The sequence below is a fragment of the Lontra canadensis genome, unplaced genomic scaffold (genome assembly GCF_010015895.1).
Source record: "Lontra canadensis isolate GAN:19392208 unplaced genomic scaffold, GSC_riverotter_1.0 scaffold68, whole genome shotgun sequence".
NCBI lineage: Eukaryota > Metazoa > Chordata > Mammalia > Carnivora > Mustelidae > Lontra > Lontra canadensis.
This window is the reverse complement of record NW_022631062.1, coordinates 1,263,195-1,286,487: the sequence shown is the minus strand read 5'-3', so window position 1 is coordinate 1,286,487 and position 23,293 is coordinate 1,263,195.

The following is a 23,293-nucleotide window of genomic DNA, read 5'->3' as shown; positions in this document are numbered from 1 at the left end:
GTTATAAAACTCCTAGAAGAAAACATAGGGAAGAAGCTCCTTGGCACTTGGAAGTGATTTTTGGAAATATGACAGTGAAAGCACAAAAAACAAAAGCAAAAGTAAGTAAGTGGGACTATATCAAACTAAAAAGCTTCTGTACAGCAAAAGAAATGATCAATAAAATGAAAACATAATCTATGGAATGTGAGAAAATATTTGCAAGCCATATATTGGATAAGGAGTTAATATACAAAACATGTAAAGAATCCATAGGACTCAATAAGAAAAAAACCCAAACAATCCAGTTAAAAAATGGGCTAAGTGAAATAAGGCAAACAGAGAAAGACAATTATCATGTGGTTTCGCTTATTTGTGGAACATAAGGAATAGCATGAGGGACATTAGGAGAAGAAAGGGGAAAATGAAGTGGGGGGGAAATCAGAGCGGGAGCTGAACCATGAGAGACTGTGGACTCCGGGAAACAGATTGAGGGTTTCAGAGGGGAGGGGGGTGTGGGGATGGGGCAGCCCGGTGATGGGTATTAAGGAGGGCACGGATTGCATGGAGCACTGGGTGTTATCCGCAGACAGTGAATCATGGAACACTACTTCAAAACTAATGATGTACTGTATGGTGACTAACATAACATAATTAAAAAAAATGGGCCCATGAACTGAATTCTGTCATTTTTTTTTTCAAAGAAGATATCCAAAAAGCCAACAGGTACATGAACATATGGCAAACACCACTAATCATCAGGGAAATGCAAACCAAACCACAATGAAATATCATCTCACACCTGTTAGAATGAACTATCCTCAAGAAGACAAGAGATAACGAGCACTCTCGAGGATGCGGAGAAAAGGGAACCCTTGTGCATTGTTGGTGAGAATGCAAATTGGTTCAGCCACTGTAGAAAACAGTATGGAGGCTCCCTAAAAAATTAAAACTAGAACTACCTTTTAATGCAGCAATTCCACTTCCGGATATATATCCAAAGGAAATGCAAACAGGTTATTGACAAGATATCTGTTCTCCCCTGTTTATTGTGGCATTACTCACAATAGTCAAGATAGGGAAACAACCTAAGTGTTTATTAATGGATGAATTGTTAAAGAAGAATGGTCACACACACACACACACACACACACACACACACACTGGAACATTACTCAGCCACGAGAAAGAAGGAAATCCTGCTATTTGCAACAACATGGATGGATTTTGAGAGAATTATGCTAAGTGAGGTAAGTCAGAGGAAGACAATTATTGCATGGTATTGCTTATGTATGGAATCTAAAAATGCCAGACTCATAAAAAAAGAAAGCAGAATGGTGGAGGAATTGGGAAGATGTTTTTCAACGGTACAAAATTATAACCAGTAGATAAAAAAAAAGTCCTGGAGGTTGAATGCACCATATAGTGATTGTGGACAATAACATGTATTATAAATTTCAATGTAGCTAAAAGACTAGATTTTAACTGTTCCTACCACAAAAAAAGAACTGATAATTATGTGAATGGGCTGGGCCTGAATCTTAGCTAACACTGTGGTGGTAATTGGTAGATGTATCAAATGAACATGTTGTATACCTTAAATTTACACAACATGCCAATTATATCTCAGTGAAAAAAATCACAAAGAATGGGTTCTGAATGGATATTATCTTCATGGTACAGAAACCTCAAGCTGAGCAGTTAAAATAGCAAGATTTAAATGAAATGAGTAAAACCATCATTTAAGTGGGGGAAAAGTCTGTCCAAAATCCACAGCACTACAGGATTCTCCCTCCCTACAACTCCATGGCCTCCCCAAAACAGATGAACTCACAACAGGAAGTACACACAATTATGGTTCTAGCAACACAATGATCTTGATAAAGGGAAAACTCTCCTGCTATGAAATGTTGGACAGACTATCACAAACTTTAAGTGCACAGTATACCTCCCCCCCACCCACTCCACATACACATAGAGGGAAATCTGCAGAGGGAAAAAGAGGTGACTATTAACAAGAAATCAAATTGTGATCTGAAGTTACCAATTCCTTAGGATGAGTGGAATGAATGTTGCTAATCTTAGTATCACCAAGGATTGGTATTAAAAAAAAAAGATTTTATTAATTTATTTGACAGACAGAGATCACAAGTAGGCGGAGGGGCAGGAAGGGGGTGGGGAAGCAGGCTCCCCACTGAGCAGGGAGCCCGACGCAGGGATCCATCCCAGGACCATGAGATCATGACATGAGCCGAAGGCAGAGGCTTAACTCACTGAGCCACCCAGGCAACCAAGGATTGGGTTTTAATACATAGAAACAGGCAATGAACTTTGGTTTCAAATTAGAAGGAATCTCGAACCATGTCTTCGGAATAAACCCAAGAATTTAAAATTATATCCTTCACTTACTGGAGTGCTGTTGGCCTGAATCACCTTTCTAAATTCCTACTCTCTATCCAAACTCCAGTAGCTAGATGCCTGAGAACAACATTCCTGAGAATTCCCTATAAAAAGTATTTCGGCTTAGATTTGGCCAATGATACCGAATTATGAAAGAGTTGAGGATGGAGGAGAAGCCGATGTTGCTGTTCTGCTGGTGGTCGTGAACAGGTATGTGAGCTGCAGACGATGATTCCCGGGACGTTGAAAACAAGTACAGAGAAGTTCTATGTGCCCTTCGTCCACCTTCTCAGAACGGTAACCTCTTCTCTGCCGTATAGTATAATATGAAAACCATGAGATTGGCATGAGTATAATCTACAGACATTATTCAGATTTTGCCAGTTTCAGTGTGCACTCATTTGCATGCACACATGTGTACGTGTGTGCACATGTAGTTCTATGCTCACTTAGAGGCATCCCCATCCCCATCCGTGCCTCTCACCCCCAGCATCCATTGATCTATTTCCTGTCTATATTGTCTTTAATGCATAACCTTTAGGCTTGTGTAAGAAAAAAAAGTTTTATTCTCTTACAGAGACAAAGCAGATTAACAGGCAGTTTTTCAATGTCGATAGGACTTTCAGACTTGGTTCTAAATAAATTCGCTGACACTTTTGATACAGTGAAGTGTTTCTAAGAGTGTCCTTTATATGAGTACAAACAATCCTACTTCAAGGGAAGGTACAGGTTCATTTCAAAACTGTGCTTTAAATATTTATGAAACCGATAATGCCCTGCTTTACCAGGCTGGGATGCAAAACAAGAGTATTTCCTTTCCTTTTTTTTTAAATCAAAGATTTATTTATTTATTTATTTGAGAGAGAGAGAGAGAGAGAGAGAGAGAGAGAAGAGAGAACATGCATGTGTGTGTGTGTGTGTGTGTGTGTGTTGGGGAGGAGGGACAGAGGGAGAGAATGTCTTAAGCAGACTTATGCTGAGCGTAGACCCCAGACTTGGGGCTCGATTTCATCACCCTGAGATCACGACCTGAGCCCAGACCAAGAGTCAGATGCTTAACCAACTGTGCCACCCAGATGACCCAAAACAAGAGTATTTCTGATGATTTTTTTATTTGTACTAATTGGCTCCTAGCCCTGATACCTCCTCTTTGCAAGAATGTATGTCTTCTATTCATATAAGCCCAACTTCGTGATAATTCTAAGAGCTTTAGTATTGGTTTTTTGGTCCAAGTCTGCAGTTCTATTACCTTGAACAAAGAATAATGGAAACTTTTTGTTATTATTGTTGCTTTGGCCCAAGCGTCCAGGCTCTTCCTCTGGGCTGTTTTTGTCTCATGGTGTTGCTGAGAGTCAAGCAGTTGGATGTAGACCCCCTCTGCTTTGAAGAGAAGACCAAGCACACACTGCCATTGCTATACCAGAAGCTTCTTTGCGTGCAGTCGGGAAGGAGGAAGTCTCCACATACCCGAAGAATTACCTACAGCTGAAGCCATTCCAGCATTTGCCATACCCTGGGAATGGGAATCAGTCTTCCTTTTAACTTTCGAGAATGACAGCTTATCTGTGTTCCAGAAGTGCCATTCCTGGCTTTTGTGCTGCTTCCTGGGGGAGCTAATTCTACGCTTGTGCCACCCCACCAGCAAAGTAAAGTGGGAGGAAGAGAAGGGAGATGCCACCAAAGTGGTATTTACTGTAGCTTCGCTCCACAAGGCCAGGGAAGCTCCCCATAATCCCAGATCTCACCACCTCCAGTCTTTTTGACCATCAACGTCCTTGTCCCTAACCTTAACCTTAACCTACCCCAACAAGTTTTGCCCATCCCTGCTGAGATAACTAGGCATTTTAATACAGTATGTGTAATAGACAATCACAGCCTTAAAAAATATTTTCTAAGAACTGGATTTTTCTCATCTTATCCAGAATCACTTTGTTATATTCGAAAGTAAATAAGTTTTACTTTGTTTTTTTAAAAGATTTATTTTTTTATTTGAAAGAGAGAGAGAGAGAATGTGAACAGAGGGAAGGGGCAGAGGGAGAGGGAAAATCTCAAGCAGACTCCCCACTGAACGTGGGGCCCAATGCAGGGCTCCATCCCAGGACCCCAAGATCACAACCTCAGCCAAAGTTAAGACTTGGCTGCTTAACTGTCTGAGTCAGCCAGGAGCCCCAGTAAACAAACTTTAGAACAACCATCTCTAAAACTGATTCTAGGACTTTGGTCATGTAGTTCTACTACTGTTAGGCATAATTTCAACAGCCAACTATAATAAATGAAAATTTATTCCAATAGATGCATTCCAGGAAAAATCCATCTGAGCGGAGGCTGAGTTCTGATGCACCAGTCACAGAGCCTAGTGAAGCACGCTATGCACCTCCTTTCTCTCTCTCTGTCTCTGTCTCTGTCTCTCTTTCTCTCTCTCCAACTGCCTGTAGAGTTCCTGGCACCAGTCGAGAGCAAGACAGAAGTGGAGATCACATTCTAAAATGACAAGACTGGCAATGTGACACACAGTAAGAATGAAGGGAAAAGAGCAGGAGTCACAGCCTTGGGTGACCAAAGGTGAGCATTTCTTTAGCTAGGAAAACCAGGGAAGACTCAGAAAGCAGCCATGAAACATTCTGAGAAAGAGTCTGTACTTCATTCGGTCAGGGGTCTCCAGATGTTTAGTTCACACCAACTAGAACAGTGCCTGACACACCTAAGATAGATTTGTGAACTGAATTAATGAGGATTTGGGGCAGAGGGGACAGCCAGTGCAAAGGCCCTGAGACAGAAAGGTGAGTGTGGCCAGGAAAGAGTGCAAGAAGAGGGTCAAAGGAGAAGACTCGGGAGGGGCACATGGTGGGGGGGGGGTCAGCTTTTGCCCATTGGCTCCTACTCTATTTGTAACGTGCTGGCATGACTTGCTATGGGAGAGATGGATGGGAACCTGTGACTCAGGAGGGCTCCCCCGATGCCTGGTATCAGCCTGGCCATACACGGAATTCTTCACAATGTCAGCAGCCCAGGGTTACTCTGCCCTCCCTAGAACTGATGGAATCCATTGGAGGATGCCCAGGTCATGAGAAGCTCAGGAGCAGGACTGAGGCGGGGATGTAGGCGTGACACCCCCCCAGGAGTGGATGCAGTGAAAAGCTCTGAAAATCAGGAACAGGGAGGGACTGAGAAAAGCATCGCCAGATGATCGCTTGCAAGGAGAGCTAAAATGACTGATTGCAGTCATGGCCATGGGGTTGGCATGACCTTGCTCATTTCAGTCAAAGAATCAAAATTGGCTTTCAGATAGATGCACATGCTGTCTGTTTCTGAACTTGCCTTGATCTCCTTCGGGGAAAAAAAAAAAACATCTGGGCTGATTGTTCCAAATGAGTATATTTCGGGAGAAAATTAATATAATCTCAAAAAGTTTCTTTGTTACATAACTTTCAAAGTTCCCTTTAAGAAACGAATACATATGCTCGCTGAAAGCAGCTCTGCTGTGAACTAAGAAGAGAAACTGATCAAAACAGGACTTGAAAAATACAGCTTGGTAAAACTGTTTTTATTTTCATTATTTTTCCAAATAGCTGTATTTATACTGCTGCTAGTATCTTTTTTTAAAATTATTTTTTATTTTTTATTTTTTATACTGTTGCTAGTATCTTATTTTGCTTTTTCCCCCTAAGTCCAGGATTTGCCTAGGCAGATTCTCTTCTTTTTGAATTCGTGGATATGTAGGAAATGCTACCTTTACCAATGGTCAAGACCCAGCTGGGAAGCCACGGAATTGTGACGACAGTTAAGCAGAAAACATGGTCCCTGTTCATCACAAAGATGATTCGGTTGCGGGGAGGAGTCAAGATGGCGGAGAAGTAGCAGCTGAGACGACTTCAGGCAGCGGGAGATCAGCTAGATAGCTTATCTAAAGATTGCAAACACCTACAAATCCAACAGGAGACCGAAGAGAAGAAGAACAGCAATTCTAGAAACAGAAAATCAACCACTTTCTGAAAGGCAGGACTGGCGGAGAAGTGAGTCCAAAGGGACGGGAAGATAGACCGTGGGGGGAGGGGCCGGCTCCCGGCAAGCGGCGGAGCAACGGAGCACAAAATCGGGACTTTTAAAAGTCTGTTCCACTGAGGGACATCGCTCCAGAGGCTTAACTGGGGTGAAGCCCACGCGGGGCCAGTGTGGCCTCAGGTCCCGCAGGGTCACAGAAGGATCGGGAGTGTCTGAGTGTCGCAGAGCTCGCAGGTATTAGAACGGGGAAGCCGGCTACAGAGACGGAGCCGAGGAGTGACTCTCAGCTCGGGGTTACCTTGAACCGGTCGCAGGCTCGGTCAGCTCGGAGCGCGGCCGGAGGCCAGGGTGACGGGAGCAATTGGGCGCTGTTCTCTGAGGGCGCACTGAGGAGTGGGGCCCCGAGCTCTCGGCTCCTCCGGGCCGGAGACTGGGCGGCCGCCATCTTCATTCCCGCTCTCCGGACTCTACGGAAAGCGCTCAGGGAACAAAAGCTCCCGAAAGCGAACCCGAGCGGATTACTCAGCCCGGCCCCTGGTAAGGGCGGTGCGACTCCCCCCGGGGCAAAGACGCTTGAGAATCACTACAACAGGCCCCTCCCCCAGAAGATCAACAAGAAACCCAGCCAGGACCAAGTTCACTTACGAGGAGTGCAGTTTCAATACCAAGGAGGGCCGCGGAATTCCAGAGGAGGAGAAAGCAAAGCACGGAACTCATGGCTTTCTCCCCATGATTCTTTAGTCTTGCAGTTAATTTAATTTTTTTTTCTTTTTCAATTTTTTTTCTCTTCTTCTGCTAAATTTTTTTAACTTTTACCCTTTTCTTTTTTTAAAGTTTTTAAACTAGTTTATCTAATATATATATATATTTTTCCTTTTTATATTTTTTTATTATTGGTTTTCTTTTTTTATTTGTTTCTTTTTTCTTTCTTTTTTTTTTTTTTTTTTTCTGAACCTTTTTTTATCCCCTTCCCCCGCCCCCTCAAGATTTGGGATCTCTTTTGATTTGACTAAAGCATATTTTCCTGGGGTTGTTGCCACCCTTTTAGTATTTTATTTACTCCTTCATATACTCTTATCTGGACAAAATGACAAGGCGGAAAAATTCACCACAAAAAAAAGAACAAGAGGCAGTACCAAAGGCTAGGGACCTAATCAATACAGACATTGGTAATATGTCAGATCTAGAGTTCAGAATGACGATTCTCAAGGTTCTAGCTGGGCTCGAAAAAGGCATGGAAGATATTAGAGAAACCCTCTCGGGAGATATAAAAGCCCTTTCTGGAGAAATAAAAGAACTAAAATCTAATCAAGTTGAAATAAAAAAAGCTATTAATGAGGTGCAATCAAAAATGGAGGCTCTCACTGCTAGAATAAATGAGGCAGAAGAAAGAATTAGCGATATAGAAGACCAAATGACAGAGAATAAAGAAGCTGAGCAAAAGAGGGACAAACAACTACTGGACCACGAGGGCAGAATTCGAGAGATAAGTGACACCATAAGACGAAACAACATGAGAATAATAGGGATTCCAGAAGAAGAAGAAAGAGAGAGGGGAGCAGAAGGTATATTGGAGAGAATTATTGGAGAGAATTTCCCCAATATGGCAAAGGGAACAAGCATCAAAATCCAGGAGGTTCAGAGAACCCCACTCAAAATCAATAAGAATAGGTCCACACCCCATCACCTAATAGTAAAATTTACAAGTCTTAGTGACAAAGAGAAAATCCTGAAAGCAGCCCGGGAGAAGAAGTCTGTAACATACAATGGTAAAAATATTAGATTTGCAGCAGACTTATCCACAGAGACCTGGCAGGCCAGAAAGAGCTGGCATGATATATTCAGAGCACTAAACGAGAAAAACATGCAGCCAAGAATACTATATCCAGCTAGGCTATCATTGAAAATAGAAGGAGAGATTAAAAGCTTCCAGGACAAACAAAAACTGAAAGAATTTGCAAACACCAAGCCAGCTCTACAGGAAATATTGAAAGGGGTCCTCTAAGCAAAGAGAGAGCCTAAAAGTAGTAGATCAGAAAGGAACAGAAACAATATACAATAACAGTCACCTTACAGGCAATACAATGGCACTAAATTCATATCTCTCAATAGTTACCCTGAATGTTAATGGGCTAAATGCCCCAATCAAAAGACACAGGGTATCAGAATGGATAAAAAAACAAAACCCATCTATATGTTGCCTACAAGAAACTCATTTTAAACCCGTAGACACCTCCAGATTTAAAGTGAGGGGGTGGAAAACAATTTACCATGCTAATGGACATCAGAAGAAAGCAGGAGTGGCAATCCTTATATCAGATCAATTAGATTTTAAACCAAAGACTATAATAAGAGATGAAGAAGGACACTATATCATACTCAAAGGATCTGTCCAACAAGAAGATCTAACAATTGTCAATATATATGCCCCTAACGTGGGAGCAGCCAACTATATAAACCAATTAATAACAACATCAAAGGAACACATCGACAATAATACAATAATAGTAGGGGACTTTAACACTTCCCTCACTGAAATGGACAGATCATCCAAGCAAAAGATCAACAAGGAAATAAAGGCCTTCAATGACACACTGGACCAGATGGACATCACAGATATATTCAGAACATTTCATCCCAAAGCAACAGAATACACACTCTTCTCTAGTGCACATGGAACATTCTCCAGAATAGATCACATCCTTGGTTCTAAATCAGGTCTCAACTGGTATCAAAAGATTGGGATCATTCCCTGCATATTTTCAGACCACAATGCTCTGAAGCTAGAACTCAATCACAAGAGGAAATTTGGAAAGAACCCAAATACATGGCGACTAAACAGCATCCTTCTAAAGAATGAATGGGTCAACCAGGAAATTAAAGAAGAATTGAAAAAATTCATGGAAACAAATGATAATGAAAATACAACGGTTCAAAATCTGTGGGACACAACAAAGGCAGTCCTGAGAGGAAAATATATAGCGGTACAAGCCTTTCTCAAGAAACAAGAAAGGTCTCAGGTACACAACCTAACCCTACACCTAAAGGAGCTGGAGAAAGAACAAGAAAGAAACCCTAAACCCAGCAGGAGAAGAGAAATCATAAAGATCAGAGCAGAAATCAATGAAATAGAAACCAAAAAAACAATAGAACAAATCAACGAAACTTGGAGCTGGTTCTTTGAAAGAATTAATAAGATTGATAAACCCCTGGCCAGACTTATCAAAAAGAAAAGAGAAAGGACCCAAATAAATAAAATCATGAATGAAAGAGGAGAGATCACAACGAACACCAAAGAAATACAGACAATTATAAGAACATATTATGAGCAACTCTATGCCAACAAATTTGACAATCTGGAAGAAATGGATGCATTCCTAGAGACATATAAACTACCACAACTGAACCAGGAAGAAATAGAAAGCCTGAACAGACCCATAACCAGTAAGGAGATTGAAACAGTCATCAAAAATCTCCAAACAAACAAAAGCCCAGGGCCAGACGGCTTCCCGGGGGAATTCTATCAAACATTTAAAGAAGAACTAATTCCTATTCTTCTGAGACTGTTCCAAAAAATAGAAATGGAAGGAAAACTTCCAAACTCATTTTATGAGGCCAGCATCACCTTGATCCCCAAACCAGAAAAGGATCCCATCAAAAAAGAGAACTACAGACCAATATCCTTGATGAACACAGATGCAAAAATTCTCACCAAAATACTAGCCAATAGGATTCAACAGTACATTAAAAGGATTATTCACCACGACCAAGTGGGATTTATTCCAGGGCTGCAAGGTTGGTTCAACATCCGCAAATCAATCAATGTGATACAACACATTAATAAAAGAAAGAACAGGAACCGTATGATACTCTCAATAGATGCTGAAAAAGCATTTGACAAAGTACAGCATCCCTTCCTGATCAAAACTCTTCAAAGTGTAGGGATAGAGGGCACATACCTCAATATTATCAAAGCCATCTATGAAAAACCCATCGCAAATATCATTCTCAATGGAGAAAAACTGAAAGCTTTTCCGCTAAGGTCAGGAACACGGCAGGGATGTCCGTTATCACCACTGCTATTCAACATAGTACTAGAAGTCCTAGCCTCAGCAATCAGACAACAAGAAGAAATTAAAGGCATCCAAATCAGCAAAGAAGAAGTCAAACTATCACTCTTCGCAGTTGATATGATACTCTATGTGGAAAACCCAAAAGACTCCACTCCAAAACTGCTAGAACTTGTACAGGAATTCAGTAAAGTTTCAGGATATAAAATCAATGCACAGAAATCAGTCGCATTTCTCTACACCAACAACAAGACAGAAGAAAGAGAAATGAAGGAGTCGATCCCATTTACAATTGCACCCAAAACCATAAGATACCTGGGAATAAACCTAACCAAAGAGACTAAGAATCTATACACAGAAAACTACAAAGTACTCATGAAAGAAATTGAGGAAGACACAAAGAAATGGAAAAATGTTCCATGCTCCTGGATTGGAAGAATAAATATTGTGAAAATGTCTATGCTACCTAAAGCAATCTACACATTTAATGCAATTCCTATCAAAGTACCATCCATTTTTTTCAAAGAAATGGAACAAATAATCCTAAAATTTCTATGGAACCAGAAAAGACCACGAATAGCCAAAGGAATATTGAAAAAGAAAGCCAAAGTTGGTGGCATCACAATTCCGGACTTCAAGCTCTATTACAAAGCTGTCATCATCAAGACAGCATGGTACTGGCACAAAAACAGACACATAGATCAATGGAACAGAATAGAGAGCCCAGAAATAGACCCTCAACTCTATGGTCAACTAATCTTCGACAAAGCAGGAAAGAATGTCCAATGGAAAAAAGACAGCCTCTTCAATAAATGGTGTTGGGAAAATTGGATAGCCACATGCAGAAAAATGAAATTGGATCATTTCCTTACACCACACACGAAATAGACTCAAAATGGATGAAGGACCTCAATGTGAGAAAGGAATCCATCAAAATCCTTGAGGAGAACACAGGCAGCAACCTCTTTGACCTCAGCCGCAGCAACATCTTCCTAGGAACATCGCCAAAGGCAAGGGAAGCAAGGGCAAAAATGAACTATTGGGATTTTATCAAGATCAAAAGCTTTTGCACAGCAAAGGAAACCGTTCACAAAACCAAAAGACAACTGACAGAATGGGAGAAGATATTTGCAAACGACATATCAGATAAAGGGCTAGTGTCCAGAATCTATAAAGAACTTAGCAAACTCAACACCCAAAGAACAAATAATCCAATCAAGAAATGGGCAGAAGACATGAATAGACATTTCTGCAAAGAAGACATCCAGATGGCCAACAGACACATGAAAAAGTGCTCCATATCACTCGGCATCAGGGAAATACAAATCAAAACCACAATGAGATACCACCTCACACCAGTCAGAATGGCTAAAATGAACAAGTCAGGAAATGACAGATGCTGGCGAGGATGCGGAGAAAGGGGAACCCTCCTACACTGTTGGTGGGAATGCAAGCTGGTGCAACCACTCTGGAAAACAGCATGGAGGTTCCTCAAAATGTTGAAAATAGAACTACCCTATGACCCAGCAATTGCACTGCTGGGTATTTACCCTAAAGATAAAACGTAGTGATCAGAAGGGGCACGTGCACCCGAATGTTTATAGCAGCAATGTCTACAATAGCCAAAGTATGGAAAGAACCTAGATGTCCATCAACAGACGAATGGATAAAGAAGATGTGGTATATATACACAATGGAATACTATGCAGCCATCAAAAGAAATGAAATCTTGCCATTTGCGACAACGTGGATGGAACTAGAGGGTATCATGCTTAGCGAAATAAGTCAATCAGAGAAAGACAACTATCATATGATCTCCCTGATATGAGGGAGAGGAGATGCAACATGGGGGGTTAATGGGGTAGGAGAAGAGTAAATGAAACAAGTTGGGATTGGGAGGGAGACAAACCATAAGTGACTCTTAATCTCACAAAACAAACTGAGGGTTGCTGGGGGGAGGGGGGTTGGGAGAGGAGGGGTGGGGTTATGGACATTGGGGAGGGTATGTGCTATGGTGAGTGCTGTGAAGTGTGTAAACCTGGAGATTCACAGACCTGTACCCCTGGGGAAAAAATAAATATATGTTTATAAAAAAAAAATGATTCGGTTGTGTTATTCTCATTTACTTTGTATTTTCCTTGGCTCTGATAGGCTTATGTAATCACCTTCCTGTTCACCCCAGAATTAAAATAAATCCTATTTAATTGGTAATCACTGTAGCTCCGTACCCTAGCACACAGCTTCAGTTTAGAGATCTGCAAGCACAGGATGGTGGGAGTTGGTTTTTAGCACCACTGTTGGCTTATTGGGAGGGAGTGGTGTGGGGTAGGGGTGGGAGATGGGCTAGGGGGCGGAAATGGCTGGATTTCTTTTTCCTGGATGTGGGCTCTTTGCATGAGTGGCCATGGGCTCATTCTGAGCAGAGGCCTTGAGGGGCCTGGAGTGTTCATGCCTGCCCTCTGTGGTCTCCGCATCACGGTGGCCTGTGCCAGGCAGAATAATGGCGGTCCAAAGATGTTGACTCTAATGCCCGGAATCTGTGAAAATGTGACTTTACATGATCGAGGAGACTTGGTAGATACGATTATATTATGGATCTTGAGATGTAGAGGTCATTCTGCGTGATCTGGGTGGGCCCAGTTTAATCCTTCGAAGCCTTAAAAGGTCTTTCCTGGTCAGTCAGTGGGAAATGTGGCTCTGGCAGAATTTTCAGAGAGACGCTGACTTTGAAGGAGGAAAGGGGGCATGGATCAAAGGATCGGGGTGGCCTCTCGAATCCAGAAAAGGCAAGGAAATGGATTCTCTCCTGGCGCCTCCAGAAAGGAATGCAGCCCAGCTGCCACCTTGATTTTGGCCTACTGAGACCTGTGTCAGACTTGTGACTTCCAGAACAGTAAGATGATAAATTTGCACTGTTTAAGCCATTACTTCTTGATGGTCTATCGCAGCAGCAAGGCAAATATGCATGGCCATAGATAACAGCTCTCCTCTGGTTTAAATAATCTGTCCTGTAGGATTCAGTTCATAATATGGACGATTCGGTCAATTCAATTTCAGGTCCCCGTGAAGGCCGTCTTCCTGCTTCCCTTCTTCCCCAGTTGTAGTTAGATGGGGAAGCATGCAGCTCTTCTAACACGCGGAGTCATGGTGGGAAGGCCGAGGGCTTTCCTTGGTTCGGGTGGTCTACTTCCTGGATGGGGGCTGCGGTATCGTCTGTGATGTGCTTCCTGTTCTTCCAGCCTGGGCTGCCCTTTGACACCCACTGCTCAAGTCCACGGCTTACAGATCTTGTGATCTATCTTCTTCTTACAGTCAGCCATTGCTCCTCCCTCCTGAGTGCCACCTTGACTCTCTCTGGCATGTGTACCCTTCAAGGTTTGACTCACTCCTCTGTTCATGCATTTCCTGTGTGGCCTTCCCTGTAGCCCTCAGATGCTAGGCTACCTCCCCCTCCACAGGTACCTTCCATGTCAAGATCCCCTGTAGACTCTCAGCTTCATTCTGGTCCTTCCCTGGGACGTGTGGAAACTTCCAGATTTAGGCCACATATGGGAAGTTGGGAGTAACACAGGAGGGTCACATCAGGACTGTTCTGTAAAGCATCCTTCCTCCCGGCATGCCTGCCATCTCAGGAGTTCCCAGTAAGTAGTGCACCCCCTAAATCACTCACATTCAACTTCACAGACCAGTAACACACTTCCCCACTGCAGGGAGGCCAAGGCACATGTTCTCAGGCTTTCCTTCCTCTTCTCCTTCTTCTTCCACACCTCCTCCCCAGGGGAAAAGGAGTGAACTCCTTCTTCCCATCCAAAAGGGATTCCCAATGCCTCCCAGTCTCTGCCTAAAGAATGTAGTATTTGCCTGCCCTAGTCCCTGAGTTTGTAACTGCAAATGAGATGCAGGGAGAAAAGCAGTGTTGCTAATATGGCAAGATCAAAAAATACATTTCCTGTTACACACCAGGCATGAGGCTAGGTACTTCAATGTGAAGTATAGTATTCACCAAGAGACTTCTGTTAAGAGAAGAATGTGTGTGTGTGCGTGCGTGTGTGTGTGTGTGTGTGTGTGCATCTGCATATGGTTGTGAGAGAAAATGTAGACAGTTCTGTCTGGTGTAGCAAAAAGAAAATGATTTACACAATGTTTTTGAGTCGATTAAAGAATGGAGAAGACATTTTTTAGGATGGCATAAAAAACTAGGTGACAGATCAACTGAATTTGCAAAAAATTGTTCTATTAATAGATAACTGTGGTCAAGCTTCTGAACTATTACAGTAGTGCATTTGGTTCTGAAGCATAAGACAGCTCATTTGTACTAAAGCCAGGAATGAGATATGAATGGAGAAATCTTTGCTAAGTTGTGATTCTTACAAAAGTAGTCCTTTTTCTCTGAAAAACAATCTGACGGTTTTGAAGGGGCAGGTGGTGGGAGGTTGGGGGAACCAGGTGGTGGGTATTGGAGAGAGCGCGGATTGCATGGAGCACGGGGTGTGGTGCAAAAACAATGAATACTGTTACGCTGAAAATAAATAAAAAAAAACTAAAAAAAAAGTAGTCCTTTTTGCATCCAATAATAGCAGATTTAAGGCTTGAATTTGATGTACTGATTCACAACTTCGGACTTGATCAAAATGGAGAGTAAACGCTTTGACTCATTGGATAAATTCCCAAGTCAGATTCTCAACTTTATCCTGGTACTTGTTTTTAAAAATTATCCATTAAAAATCTGATGAGGGGGCTCAGTTGGTTAAACATCTGAATTTGGCTCAGGTCATGATCTGGGGGTCCTGGGATCGAGTCCCACGTCCAGCTCCTTACTTAGCAGGGAGTCTGCTTCTCCCTCTCCCTCTGCCCCCCAACTCATGCTCTCTCTCAAATAAATACATAAAATCTTAAAAAAAAAATTTGATGTGGCCCGGTGATGGGTATTAAGGAGGGCACGTATTGCATGGAGCACTGGGTGTTATGCGTAAACAATGAATCTTGGAACACTGCATCAAAAACTAATGATGCACTGTATGGTGACTAACATAATAAAATAATAATAATAATAATAATAATAATAAATTGGATGTGGAAGAAAGGACCATAAAAGCCCACAAAGAGTAAGAGCCAAGGTGGCCCATATAAGAACACTTTGCAAATGGCAGCATGCTGTTCTGGGTTGGGTTCTTTGGAAAAGACCCGGAGGCAAGGATTCTTGTACACATGGTATATTAAGGACGGGCTTCTAGGAAAAACTGGTCAGGGAGTAGGAGAAGCAGGGCAGGGAAGAAAGGATGCCAACAAAAGCTTACACTCTTAGGCAAATTTCCCCAAAAGTTAGCTTCAGTCTGATGCTGCAGAGGAGATCTGGGGTATAAGATATGCTCCAGATTTTGTCTCATCTTGGAGGAAAAAAGCTAGGTGTTCATCCTCTGGCATCTATCAATCATTTGTTCAGGGCTCCTGGGAAAAGAGGGAGCAGGGTATGTGGAGAGCATTAACCTCGGGGACTCCACAGCATAGAATACATCTCCAATTGCCTGGGGGGTGACCTCCAAAGAGATTCACAGGTGCAAGTATTAGGAACAAAGGTCACAGTAACTGGAGGAGGTGGCATGGGCACGGTAAAAGGGGTCACCAGGGATGTAGGTGGAGCACTGCAGGTGTTCACTGCATGCGTCAGCTAAACTAATGTGAGGTCATATGGTGAAAAAAGACCAAGCCCCCCAACATATTCTTCCTGTCCTGAGAATCTTGTGACGATCAGTAGTAACAGCTGATACACAACTGTGATGCCGCTTAAACTCCAAGTTACTGTCCCATCTTTCCCCATTCCAAGATAAGAGATTTGCTAGGGCCAGAGCCAAGCTTCCATTAGTAAGCTCAAATACTTTTCAATTCAGGAATATCAGTTTCCCAAAGATGGCACCCTCTGTCCTCTTGACAGAAGACCAAGGACATCCCTTTCACTGACCTTCCAATGGCATGGTGATACCAGCTTACGCTCCTCTGCCTGGCTTTTGAGACCCTCTATAATGTGACCCACTTTTTCTCATCCAAATCCGTGCCCCACATCCTACTTTCCAGCCTTCCTACCTATCTCATGCCAGGTTGACTCTCAACTGTCTGCATCAACACGACATCCTCATATCTGCTTTGTTCCTTCTTTGTGGGGCTACGGCTACTGCCTGGATTCCTCTTTTCTTTTCTTTCATTGGTGCATTTTCCAGTCACTGCTCCGAGTTCAGCCTAAGTCACTTCTCCCTGATCATCCCTTTCCGGACCACTCCAAGCCACACTGCTGTCCCCCTTCTTTGAATGTTTACGAGTACTGAAGTTGTCACTGGCACATTCTACATGCCTTTCTCTGTTCACTATGAAAATGTTCTGTGAATTGTGCTCAACTGATTTTTGAAGAACCCTGAGTGATACTAATATACAGCCAGAGTTGAGAATTTGCTTGGAGATACAATGAATAGAATCACGATGGTAAGTACTCAATTCCAGAAAACACATTCATATATTGTGGCGATGTGAAATACCCACCACCAGAAAGAGCTTCCCATGAGCATATCCTATCAGTTACAGTCCTAAGTGCCCCCATTCGGGATAACTAAACTGTACTCAGGATTCACATGGTACCCAGGTCTGCTAAACCCACACAGAGAACAGCTCAGTTGGAGCCATTCTGCTAACGTCCTACATAAGTCCTACACCATCCTTAACTAAAAAATATGACAAAAAATAAGGAGGGAATGCCCATCTATCTCTAGAGCTTCAGATCCATGGGTTTGGCTTTTTAAGTCTCATTTTTGCTAACAACTCAGAGTGACACTGTAGATATGCTTTCCATCCTGTTCCCTAGAAGAAAACTCCTTAGGAATTTCAAGCAGAAGGGAATTTCCTACAGGGAATCGGTTGCTTAGAACTACTGGAAGGGTGAGAGGAATCCGAACCAGGAGGCTCTCTCTAGGCTGACTTTAAGGTCATACACCAACATGTTCGTGATGCAGCCAGGAAACTGCCACAGCAACTATGAAATTCAGCAGCATCGTACCTGCTGAGCCTGATTTTTATGCCCAAAGAACACAGAAAAGAATGGCCTCTATCTCGTTACCCCTTTCCAGATCTCCCATGAGTATACACAATTGGCAGAACCCGTATCACATCTAGAAGACTAGTGTCGAAGGAGTCTGGTAAATGTAGGTTTTAGATTTCCAGGCTTCTAGACACTGTGGGTGGCTATGTATGCCGAATGCCAGAAGACAGTATCTTGCATACGCTTCTGAGCAAAACCCATGGGTCAACAACTATATAGCTCTTGCTGAAAAATAACAGCATTTTATATCAATAGAATTGCCTCCTATCTGCGTTACAAAGATGAAAAATCCCCAGATCTTGAGATGGTAAGTTTCTTTCAAGGAATTCTTACATCTTAGGCTCCATCTGTGGCGACAGCTCCTTGGAAGGTTTACCTTGTTATGTCAATCATTCCCGAAGCCTTTCTTAAATTAGGTGAACTCATTCATGTGAGTTGCGTGTGCCTGGGCTCATTGCTTGATCTCCCTGGGTAAGATCGGGGCATGAAAAATTGGCATTCTGGATGGCATCAGCTACGGGCTGCCTTTCCAAAGACAACTCAAAGTTTAGGAGAAACTGTAAACACAGAAATGATTCACGGCGAGGAGCTTTGCACGTTTTCCTTTTGTCGTACATATGGAACACTTAGTTAAATGTTTTTATTTTTTATTGTTTAGACAGAAACAGAACAACTAGATGACAGTTTGAAATGTCAGTGCTAAAATACAATAATACACCCTGAGAAGTTACATTTGGCCCTTCTCTGCTGGTCTTACGTTTATTTCTATTCAAACTGAGATTTAAGCATCAGTGGAAATATTCCAAATAGGGGAGCTGTAATATTTGGGACAAATTAAGAACTTCTGTGAACCCTGACCTCGACAAGTGTAAAGTAGGGAACATCACACATTTGTTAGAAGTGAATAAAGGAAATACTTCTCAAATTTCTCCACTGAGCTTCCCCTAATGGCAGAGAGAGTGTAAGGGACCCATAGAAAATTCAAAGCTTTTTTTTTTTTTCCAGAAGGGAGGGGAGGGGCAGAGGGAGAAAGAGGAAAGAATCTTTTTTTTCCAGAGTCAGGAGAGAAGGAGGAAGGGGGGTGGGGTGGGGAGAGTGGTAGAGAGGAAGGGAGAGAGAGAGAGAAAAAATCCCAAACAGTCCCTATGCCGAGCATGGATCCTGATACAGGACTCGATCTCACAACTCTGAGATCATGACCTGAGCAGAGATCAAGTGTCTGATACGTAACCAACCATGTCACTCAGATGCCCCTCAAAGCTCTTTTGAAATCTTTTGTTTTACCATAAAATTTCAAGTGAATTCTACACATGAATCCACATTATATGCATTACATTTTTTAAGGTTTTATTTATTTATTTGTCAAACACAGACAGAGAGTGAGCACAAGCAGGAGGAGCAGCAGGCAGAGGGAGAAGCAGACTCCCCACTGAGCAGGGAGCCTGATGCAGGACCCTGGGATCATGACCTGAGCCGAAGACAGATGCTTAACAACTGAGCCACCTGGGCGTCCCTATTCATTATAATTTTTTAATATAAATATCTTAGATATTTTTCATCAAGTTAAATTAAATTTTTAGGAGGATGTAGTTTTAGCCCATGGCTTCCAGTAGATTCTAGCATGCTCTCTTGAGAACCAAGGTTACAACAGGAAGTGTTTCACCAGCGTTTGCATGTAGAAAGCCCCTAATCACTCTTAGTTGAATTCTGAAGATGTTTTCAGATATAGGGAATTTAGGATATTAACATACTGAAGAGAAGGTAGCAATTTCTAAATTTTGAAGCTTCCTGTTTTTGTCTTATTTTTACAACTTTGCCAGAGAACTGCCATTCTTCCGGATATGCTGAGGTGTGCCTGAGCTTGTTTTTCTCTATCCCATCCAGTTACAGATACTGGACATTTTTACGCAGTGAGGTCTTGTCAGTCTAGCCACAAATCATTCCAGACCAAGACTGCTTCTATGATTTGATGTCAGGAGTCCTATCCTCACCCGCTGGTGGTGTCTGGGGATGGTCCTACAGCGAAGCTCAGAAGTGTCACATATGTGGAGTGTAACCCAGGAGCTTAAATACTACAAAGGCATACTGGGCACCTGGGTGGCTCAGTGGGTTAAGTGTCTGACTTCGGCTGAGGTCGTGATCCCAGGGTCCTGGGATGGAGCTTCCTGCTTGGTGGGGAGCCTGCTTCTCCCTCTTCCTCTGCCCCTCCCCCTCCTTGTGTGCTCTTCCCTTCTCTCTCTCTCTCTCTGAGTAAATAAAATCTTAAAAAAAAATATTACAAAACCATGCAAACTATTTCCTCCACCACATTGCCAGTCAATGCTAGGATTGAACTTACTCTGTTTCCCTGAATGATTTCCAGGTCCTCCACTGCAGCAGAAAAATTTTCCTGATTAACAGACTGTTCTACTGCGGTGCACCATGGGAGCACGAAACCCAACATACTTTAGCTTGCAAACAGTCCCCTCCTGCTCTGCTCTTCCTGTGCTGACTAGCCAGACACCGGGGCCCTGTATACTTCTCTATCTTGGAGAAACCAACTCAGAATTTCTCAGTTTTTGCTTACTGGGCTTCACGCCTTTATTACTCTGCTTGTGAGGTTTCCCTTGACATGCCCGAGTTCATTTTCCCTTTGTCCTTGGAAAAATTCTGCTTTCCATGTAGGACAAAATTCAAATGACAAGTGTTTTACATTCTCTTTTCCTTGATGCCTGCCGCTTCATCTGCTAGCCACTTTCCCATTTCCTAGGATCTGATATCTAGGTCTAGTCTAGCGTTTGTCACATCATATTGGCGGCTGTTACATGTTTTCCTCTCTAATGCTAGCTAGCCTGTGAGCTTCACAAGGGAGAGAGACCCACCTTAGCTATTCTAATGTTCATGATACCTGCAAACTGTGGGTGACCAGTTGTTGAAGGAAGGAAAGAAGGGAGGGAGGAAGGGAGGGACGGAGGAACAACAGCAGTCTAGATCATAAACAAAAGCACGATCCAAATGATGGAAATGCATCGGCACCACTGAGTGTGCTTTCCTTCTTTGGGAAATATTTGTGAAACTGACATGAAGAACCTAAAGGCCTAGGGGAAGTTACCTCATTTGCAAATGAAACATAGAGAAGACATTGCCTTAATACCTCAAATCTGCTCTAGCAGGAGAGTTATTTCTGAATAAAACACATTAGAAAGATGGCCATGCTCTCCGCCGGACCTCTGTCCCGCTTCTGTTATAAATTGTGAAGAAAGTAGAGTCTGCCTATCCGAAAAGCACCACCGTACAGCTTGAGTTTGTGAACTGACATTGTACCTATGCTGTCACTTGGTTATTTTGAAGTGAGTGGATTAATTAATGGTTAACCAGTAAGTGAGAATGACGTACCAGTTGCTTTCCCCAATATTAAATTTAATATTTAATAACTATTTCACAGATTATTTATATGAATAGAAGACAGTCTCATGGAACATCCTTTCTCAAGGAAAATGTAAAAAAAAAACCTTCCATTTTTAATTTAGCACTGAGATTGCTGTTTCTTTGTCATAGTAATTATGGGCCTTCCTGCCAGGACCCCATTTTGGCTTCTCCTTTATAACATGGCCACGGTTGAATAGCTTTCATCAGGCACCAATTAGTCCCAAATCTATAACTCATTTAAGTCCGGGTCTTTGGTGCTTGTGCTTTCTCCTTTCAAACTGGGAGGGAAATGTTAGAAAAGTTTGAGCAAATGATCTCAATCCCTGATGAATAGTTTGTAGAGAGATATTTCTGTAACCTGCCCAATAAACTGGTTATCATATTAAACTCATTTTTAGCAGCTTATATTCACTTAAGCCTTGCTCCAGATGGTGGCTGTCAAAATGTTTCTTATAATTAGCATCAGTAAACTTCTCCTGGGCCTTTAAAATTCATCGCAAATCACATGTTGTCTATAATCATAATAAGATTGGAAATGTTATTAATATCCTGCTCAGTATTCTGCTATACCAGTTTCTGTAAAACTACTCAGATCGACAGAGCCAACTCTTCTCTACTGTGCTGTCTCAAAAGGCTGTTAAGTGGTAGATGTGACTATACCTCGATGCTGTTAAAATTAAATATAAAATGGAGACCGGACTTGAGAATTCCCTGAGCACACAAAACCATTTAAGCGACATAAGCAAAACCAAATCTAGCTTATTTCATGAACATAAACGAAACTTCACTTAGGTTATTTCTTGTATATGCCTCTGACAATCATAAAATAAAGTCATCTTCCTAAAAATGCTATGAGATAATCACTTTTAACCAACCCCCGCCGTAATAACCACTCAGTGTAGAGATTAAATAACTTCCTCATTTTCACTTTATAAGCCATCGTATAACTTCATGCCCCTGAGCTTCATACAAGTTCTTATTTTTGGAGGCTCCCAGTTCGTGAACTGTCCTTCTGTGTGCCATAAACATATTCTATAAAATCACATGGGGATCACACCATATCCCGTCCAACTGGGTGTCTCGCCTGTCGAACTAATCAGGTCCACTCTGGTTGCAAGTCACAGAACCCCTACCCGAGCCAGTTTATGAAGAGGAAATGGGGTTGGAAGGGCACCAGGCATTTAGGAACCAAACTTCGGAGGTAAACTGAACAGTCCCAGGGATGACTGGGGCCAGTGACTCACCTGAACGCCGTCTTCATTTCTGTGTCCTGTGCTCTCTGGAGAAGCCAGGAAGGGAGTGGGAGAAGCAGGACAGGAGGTTGTAGAAGCCAAACACGGACGCTATTCCAGACCTGGTTCCGACTTCAACTTAATTCCGCAGGGTCGCTACGTCGTATCAGTTACTAAGTCTGAGTTTGCTACAACCGGAAACAAGGGAGCTTGATTTTCAGACGCCCACACCAGTCGGCCTTTGACGTTTAAAACCCCTATCCCCTACCCTGGGGAAACACAACCCCAGGCACCGTTGGCTCTGCGAGTTGGGATAAGAAGCTCCAGTAGCCAAAAGGAGGGCAGCTCTGAAACGGTCACAGGTGTGGAACATTAGCAGCAAGGCACAGAGAAGCGCTTGGAATCCCAAGGCGCTCCCTGAAGGTCAAAGGTGGAGACCATTGAAGCAGAAGCCCACGGAACCTGAAGGAGGACTGCACAGAAATGGTTAAACGGAGTCTCAGAGGGATACCTGTAGGATGCTGATAACCTCCACTAATATGGAACTCAGTTTTTGTCTTGTCTTTTACCGTGTCTCCTTGGCTTTCCCTTTCCCTGGTATACCAGCTTCCTTCTTGAGTCAGGGAACATGGGCGCCCTTAAGTCTCACCTCCAGGAGCTCTCGCTACAGAGCTGGGATCAACTCTAGCCTTGGGGACGGGGTGGGGTAAAAACGCGGTGGCCCTGGAAGAGCTCCGGAGAGAAAAGAGACCGTTGGATTGGAGGATGGGGTTGTTGTGGCCAGTGTAGTGTGTCTACTCTACACTTATCGGAGGACTTACCAAAGATAGAAGATTCTTAAGATCGAAGGAGTTAACGATGCTCTCCAAAGACATCCAATTTAAGCTGACATCCTTACCATGGCTGGGGGTGGCAAGTGGCAGCCTCTGGCACAAAACTAAACATGAAAGCAGAGATTGTAGATTGTTTGGAAAAAGCTCTCAAAAGGGCACCCTACTGGGACAGATCTAAACATGAATTTCTATTAATATAAAATAGATGTTACATGAACATAAATTCAGCGTTCAGTCATTTAATCTATCGGGTCCTTAAGCACAGACTTCCCTGTTAGATACAAC